Source organism: Microtus ochrogaster, chromosome 8 (genome assembly GCF_000317375.1).
Source record: "Microtus ochrogaster isolate Prairie Vole_2 chromosome 8, MicOch1.0, whole genome shotgun sequence".
NCBI classification, from domain to species: domain Eukaryota; kingdom Metazoa; phylum Chordata; class Mammalia; order Rodentia; family Cricetidae; genus Microtus; species Microtus ochrogaster.
Window position 1 is genome coordinate 66,991,245 of NC_022015.1, and position 7,826 is coordinate 66,999,070.

The following is a 7,826-nucleotide window of genomic DNA, read 5'->3' on the forward strand; positions in this document are numbered from 1 at the left end:
TGTAGACCAGGCTGGCCTCGAACTCCCAGAGATCCGCCTGCCTCTGCCTCCCGAGTGCTGGGATTAAAGGCATGCGCCACCACCGCCCGCCTTGTCATAGAACTTGTTACCCATGACCTTTACAATAAGAATGAGTTCTACTGACTGATAAACAGAGCTTAGGTCTAGAAGGATCTGTCATATAGGATAGATTCTATTGGTGGAGGATGCCAAAATACATAGGACCTCTTTCATAGGGATGTGTTCTGTTCACTTGGGAGACAAAGCTCAGGATCAGGACCTAAACAATGCTCAGGATACTGGGGGATCCAGGAAGGCTGGCTCACAGAGTAGCAAAAAGATCACTAAGTTGATTGACTACTTTTCACTCTGGCATTCTAGGTGACTATGTATTATTCATTTCCTTCCACTGAAGATAACAGGCCCACGTGATTGGCAATCCTGGTTTCTCCAGTGCTTGTTCTAAGCTCTGCTTCCTACATATGTCCTTCCTAATGCAGTGTGTTTGGTTGACGAGAATGATCTTCCATGATAGAGAGTGTCTGATTAAGTAGTTAACACTCCCCCTCTAGGACCTCCAAATGAGTTCTAAATTTAGTAACTTTATTCTCAATAATTTTTACATTGATTTTTTTTAAAAGGCTTTTTAGGAACCTGGTAATAGGAGCTGGTAGTACTGACTCACAGCTGTTACTCCAGTACTTGGATGGCTGAGGCAAAAGCATTGCTGTGAGTTGGAGGCCACCATATGCTATACAGTAAGATTTGTACATCTCTGGGGTATCCAGAGAAATCCCTGTTTCATCTTCCCTATCCCCACCCCTCTAATATTAGTAATGAGACCATGTAAAAGTTTCACTTCAGACTTCCAGGTGTAAAAATGAACTCGGCCAATTCCAAGATTCTATTCTTAGGAAGAGTCATTTGCAGGAAAGCAAGGATGATTAGATAAGCAAGGAAAAAAATATTTGATTGAGGATCTTTAGATAGTCTCGAAACTAAGCAGGTAGCTTATTCTATTACTCTAAATTTAATATAGTAATTAGAATAAGTGTTGGAGCTCCCCCCATGTGTCTGGTCATCTGTAATCTAGAGATTAAATGTGATCTCTGTTTCATTTAACTCTGATTTGCTATAATGAATTCTTAAATTTGAATAGGGCTATTTTAGAAGGAAATGATTTATATGACTTATATAATTGCCATTTAAAGGTGCTTGAATACGGAAATGCTTAATCACTCATTACTTGTCTCCTCTTCAATGAATTGAAAAAGCAGGTGCAGAGAACTGAAGTAAATGAAAATTCAGTCTTGTGAAAGATAACCCAGATGGTAATCCATGGGTACAGCATGAATACTAAGTGAAACTCCTACCTGTTCTCTCCCAGAATACCTTCTGACAGATTCCAATCAGATAACACCTATCCAGTTAGAGGCTGAGAAGCTGGAGCAGAGTCCTTAGTAATTTTGTAGGTTTTGTTTGTTTGTTTGTTTTCCTGTTCATGGATGCAGACAGGTTCAAGATACCCTGTTTTTTGTTTGTGTGTGTGTTTTGTTTTGAGGCAGGGTCTCACTCTATAACCGAGGCTAGCGTAGAACTCATTATGTAGATCATTCTGGCCTCAAGTTGACAGAGATCCACCTGCCTCCACCTCCTGGGTACTGGCTTACTTTTGAATTCAGCTTACTGGTAATGACATTTTCTTAGCTGTGTGATGTCATCTATGAGAGCAGTACAGAAAGGGCAAACGGCCAGAGAAAAAGACACAGTTGGTTAAAGGTACTTAAAGGCAATAAGTCATAGTTATTGCCTGTGGTCAGTATTGTCAGTGGTCACCTTGATACAAACCCATAGTTACCTGAAAAGAGGGAGCCTCAACTGAAGAAGGGCATATCTGTGAGGTATTTTCTTTGTTACTGACTATTGTAGGAGGGTCCAGCCCCTGTGGGTAGTGCTACCCCTGGGCAGGTGTTGTATGAGAGCAAGGCGAGCATTGGCCAGGGGATCTGCCCATTAAGTAGCACTCCTCCGTGGTCTCTGCTTCAATTTCTGCATCCAGGTTCTCACCAGGAGCTCCTGCTGTGCCTTCTCTTGGTTATGAGCAGCAACATGGAAGCTGAAATAAACCCTTTCTTCTCTAAGTTGATTGTGATCAGGACGATCACAGCAACAAGAAAACAAACTCGAAGATTGTTCTTGCAGAGAGCCTATTCTAGTGGTTCCCAGCACCCATGTTGGCTGGCTACAACTGCCTGTAACTCCAGTTCCAGAGAATCTGATGCCCTCTGGCTTCTGTGTGCACCTACATACATGCGGCGCACATAAGCACACAGAGATACACATATGGCCATATAAAAATATAAATCTTAGAATTTCCTCTTTAGCATGGAATTGGTGCTGGATGCTTCCTCCTGTGCAAATAGAAGTGATAATGTAAGGAGTTTCTTCTCCGAAGGAAACCTGTGCTTGGTTCTCCCTTTTCTCTCTTGTTCCATAGTTTTAGATGCATCTGTAGTCACTGAGTGCATAGGGTTCTTTTTACACTGCACAGGTTTTTATGGTTGAAACTTTTTTTTACAGATGGAGCAATGATACTATCTCATCACCTGAAATCTTAGTTAGAAGATTTCAAATACAATACTTTCTGTAAATTCATCCTTGTGTGTGTGTGTATGCCTTTTCCTCTACTTATATAACTAAAAAGCAAGAAATCCACAGATAAACCATTTCAAAAAATAAAAACAAAACAAAAAAACAAAAATTAAGACATCCTTAAGGAATATGATATATCAGATACACTAAAATGTTGCTGTGTTTCTTGTCAATTTGTTAAAGAAAAAAAACCACTGATACTTATAACACTTTTTTAAAAAAGTATCAGTGGCTAAAATTGCTTCTATTTTTTTTTTCTAGCAACATCTTTGACAACTTCAGCAACAGCTTCTTTGAGATAGGGTCTCACTGCATGGCTCAAGCTGTTTAGCATTTGTAATCCTTTTACCTTGGTTCCTGAGTGCTGGATCTACATGTGCACCAATACCAAACTGAATAATAGAATTTCTGAAAGGTGCTAGTGAAAGGTGACTATGGTTATACAGACAAGAATGGACCCCAGAGTCTCATTGTCTTAAGCAGTGTTCTATTGCTGTGTCTCTTATAAAAGAAAGCATTTAACTGGGGCTTGCTTACAGTTTCAGAGGCTTAATCCATTTTCTTTTGTTGTTGTTTTTTGTTTGTTTTTGTTGAGACAGGGTTTCTCTGTTTAGCCTTGACTGCCCTAGAACAGGCTGGCCTCTAACTCAGAGGTTAGCCTGCCTCTCCTCTTGAGCACTGGGATTCAAGGCTTGTTACCACTGCCCCCGTCAGGTTTAGCCCATTGTCATCATTAGGAGGGAGCGTGGCAGCATACAGGCAGACAGAGTATGGAAGAGAAGTCAAGAGCTCTGTATCTGGATCCACAGGCAGCAGGAAGAAGCATTGGAACTGGTTTGGGCTTTTGAAACCAGAAGCACCCTCCCTGCCACCCCCACTTCCAGTGACACACTTCCTCCAACAAGGCCACACTTACTCCGGCAAGGTCTCACCTCCTAATCCCTCTCAAATAGTCCCACTTCCTAATGACCAGGCATTCAAATACATGAGCCTATAGGGCATTCTCATTCAAACCACTCTCCTCATATAGGTGTGGCCTTGTTGGAGGAAGTGTGTCATTGGGTGGGGACGCTGAGCTTTCAAAAGTCTATGCCAGGCCCAGTCAGTCTCAATCTCTCTCTCTTCCTGTGGTCTAGGATGTAGCTCTCAGCTACTGCCTCAGCACCCCTCCCCTTTATTTACTTCTTCAGACAGATGTAAAAATTAGTGAGTTTTTAGAAAAAAAAAAAAAAACCACCCTAATCTGTTTTGGTTTTTGTTCTTTATTTACTATATAACATACAGTTGTCTAGTAGTTGTGGTACTGAAGCTCTTGTCTTCAAAATGTCAAAGATTGCTGAGCATGGTGGCACTCAGGCAGAGGCAGGTTAATCTCTCTCAGTTCAAGGCCTTCGCTTTTTGTGAAGCAAATGGTCAGTTTGTAATAGAATTATCCCTAATGACTGGATAGAATTGGTTAAAGTTGTTTCAGAGCCTGGTTCACAATTACAATGGAGTACCTGGATCAGAGAAGAGGCCAAGATTAATGAACAACCAAGTAAAGCTAGAGGTTGGGAAATCTCCCAAGATCAAATTCTTGGGGAAGGAGATTATGCTACTATAGAAAGGCAAGCTGTATATGATGACCACACCCTGGATTTATGCCATGCAGCAGCTTTGAATGGTTGGGACAGAACTGAAGAAATAGGAAAGAAAATTGAGTCATTTAAGTAAAGTTATGCAGGGCTCAAAGGATTTCTTACAAAGATTGACTTCAGCAGTAAATAGAATTAAACCAAATTCAGAAGCTAGACAAATTATAATTGAATCTCTGGCTTTTGAAAATGCCAATTCTCAATGCAAAAGGATAATTAGGCCATTAAAGGCAAGGTCAGGACCTTTGAAGGAATGGAGCCAAGATACCATTACTATTGGATATTATGACAATGATGTTACTTGGATAGGAGAAGTGATTTCCAGAAGTTTGAAGAAAAATCTAAATGTCAAATGTTTCAGTTGTGGCAAACAAGGTCACCTTAAAGAGGATTGTAAAAAGGGTGCTCCTAGAAACAATGTTTTCTCTAAGCATAATCCACTCAGAATGCCCCTCCTTTCTGGATTAGGTGGAAGGTATGGCAAAGGCAGGCATTGGACTAATGACTGTAGTTCACTGAGGAATATTCAAGGTAATCCTTTGCCTTTGGGAAACTCCATGAGGGGCCTCTTGTAGGCCCCATGCCAAGTCCTGTTCAGTTGTTTCCTGTCATCATAGAGGAAAATCCTTCCTAGAGCAATGAACAGTCCTTCCCAGAACCTAATGCTTTGTAAGAAACCATTCTGCTCTGGATAATAGAACAGCTATAGAAGAGAGAACAAAAAATTAGGCTGATTTAATTCCATAGTTTTTTCTACTATCCAATGTCTCTCTGCAGCTGTTATTCTTTCCTCATTAGCATTTAGAAAATTAAAAGTTAATAAAGCAATATGCATCTGGCTTGTGCTATTATTTTAGAAATAAGTTTTCATTTTTCTTTTAGAGACAGGGTGTCACACTATAGTTCAAGTTGGTCAGGAACTTGCTATATAGCCCAGACTGGGCTCAGATTCACGACAGTCTTCCTGTTTCAGCCTCCCAAGTGCTAGCATTATAAGCATGAATCACTGTGCCCTACCTCTTTTGTTTTTTAATTATTACTTATTATATATAGTGTTCTACATGCATGAATGCCTACAGACCACAAGAGGGCACCAGATCTCATTCTAGATTATTGTGAGCCACCTGTGGTTGCTGGGAATTAGGAAGGCGGTGCTCTTACTCTTCAGCCCCTGCACCCTGCCTCTTGTCAAACTATTTTTAAAATGTGTATAATTTTTTAGTTGTATGTCAAAAGGGTTCATGAAAAACAGCAAGTCACAGATTCAATGCAATGTCCATCAAAATCCCAGCAAAATTCTTCAAAGACCTTGAAAGAATGGTACTCAACGTCATATGGAAAAGCAAAAATCCCAGGATAGCCAAAACAATCCTGTTAAATAAAAGAACTTCTGGAGGTATCACAATCCCTGGCTTCAAACTCTACTACAGAGCTACAGTACTGAAAACAGCGTGGTATTGGCATAAGAACAGACAGGAGGACCAGTGGAACCAAATAGAAGACACGGATATCAATCCAAACATCTTTGAACACCTGATCTTTGACAAGAAAGCAAAAAATATCAAATGGAAAAAAGAAAGCATACTTAACAAGTGGTGCTGGCATAACTGGATATCAACATGTAGAAGAATGAAAATAGATCCATTATCAGTCACCATGCACAAAACTCAAGTCCAAATGGATCAAAGACCTCAACATAAAACCAACCATACTGAACCTCATAGAAGAGAAAGTGGGAAGTACACTTGAACATATTTACACAGGGAACCACTTCCTAAATAGAACCCCAGCAGAACAGACCCTGAGAGAAACAATTAGTAAATGGGACCTCCTGAAACTGAAAAGCTTCTGTAAAGCAAAGGACACAGTCAACAAGACAAAACGACAGCCTAAAGAATGGGAAAAGATCTTCACTAACCCCACATCAGACAGAGGTCTGATCTCCAAAATATACAAAGAACTCAAGAAATTGGACACCAAAAGAACACATAATCCAATTAAAAAATGAAGTACAGGCCTCAACAGAGAACTCTCAACAGAGGAATCTAAAATGGCTGAAAGACACTTAAGGAAATGCTCAACATCCTTAAGTCATCAGAGAAATGCAAATCAAAACAACTCTAAGATTCTATGTTACACCTGTAAGAATGGCCAAGATCAAAACACTGATGACAACTTATGCTGGAGAGGTTGTGGGGTAAAGGGAACACTTCTGCATTGCTGGTGGGAATGCAAGCTGGTACAACCCCTTTGGATGTCAGTATGGCCATTTCTCAGAAAATTAGGAAACAGCCTTCCTCAAGACCCAGTAATACCACTTTTGGGTATATATCCAAAGGATGCTCAATCATGCCACAAGCACATGTGCTCAACTATGTTCATAGCCATAACCAGAACAACTTAAATGCCCCTCGACCAAAGAATGGATAAGGAAAATGTGATACATTTACACAATGGAGTAATACAAAGCAGAAAAAAAATAACAACATCTTGAATTTTGCAGGCAAATGGATGGAGCTAGAAAACATTATTTTGAGTGACTTAACCCAGACCCAGAAAGACAATTATCACATGTACTCACTCATAGGTGATTTTTAAACATAAAGCAAAGAAAGCCAGCCTATAAACCACAATCCTAGAGAACTTAGACAACAATGAAGACACTAAGAGAGACTTACATAGATCTAGTCTACATGGGAAGTAGAAAGTAGAAAAAGACAAGATCTCCTGAGTAAATTGGGAGCATAGGGACCTTGGGGGAGGGTTGAAGGGGGAAAGGAAGAGGCAGGGAGGGAAGCAGAGAAAAATGTAGAGCTCAATAAATATCAATAATTTTTTTTTAAAAAACCCAACAAATTTAGGAGTGGGTATAACGAATAACCTGAACACACTGCCTAAGATCTGAAATGTTTAAATATCTAAACGTGAGTCAACCAGATGGCTTGTATAAAACTATGACATTTAAGGACTTGAATTCTGACTCTGGGAACCAAATAGTAGAAGACAAGAAGCAGCTCCTGCGAGTTGCTCTTTGACCTCCATACACAGCACCACCCACACACAAATAAATGCAATACAATTTTTTTTGTTTGTTTTTAGAGATAAGCTTTCTCTGGAGCTTTGGAGCCTGTCCTGGAACTAGCTCTTGTAGACAGGGCTGGCCTTGAACTCACAGAGATCCGCCTGCTTCTGCCTCCCGAGTGCTAGGATTAAAGGCATGCGCCACCACCACCTGGCACAATACAAGTTTTTAAAAAAACAAATAAATATGGGGCTGAGAGGTAAGTGATTAAAGCATTTACTGTTCTTTCAGAGAACCCAGGTTCAGTTCCCAGCACCCACATGGGTAGCTCACAGCCATCCTTAACCCGGTTTCAGGGGATCCAACAACTGGCTCTGGCAAGTATCTGCATACTTGGGACAGAAATAGGTAAACTCAGGTTCACATATATACATAAAATAAAGCATTCTTAAAAATAAATGTATGCTTACATACATAAACACAACTATAAATGTCTTTTTTTTTTTTTTTTTTTTTTT

General features: G+C 40.1%; 1 protein-coding gene across 3 annotated transcripts in view; it reads left to right on the forward strand.

The window, feature by feature from the left end:
- Positions 1 to 7,826, forward strand: part of Tbc1d12 (TBC1 domain family member 12) — a 76,054-nt gene that overhangs the window by 39,994 nt on the left and 28,234 nt on the right. The gene's annotated exons all lie outside the window — the stretch shown is intronic.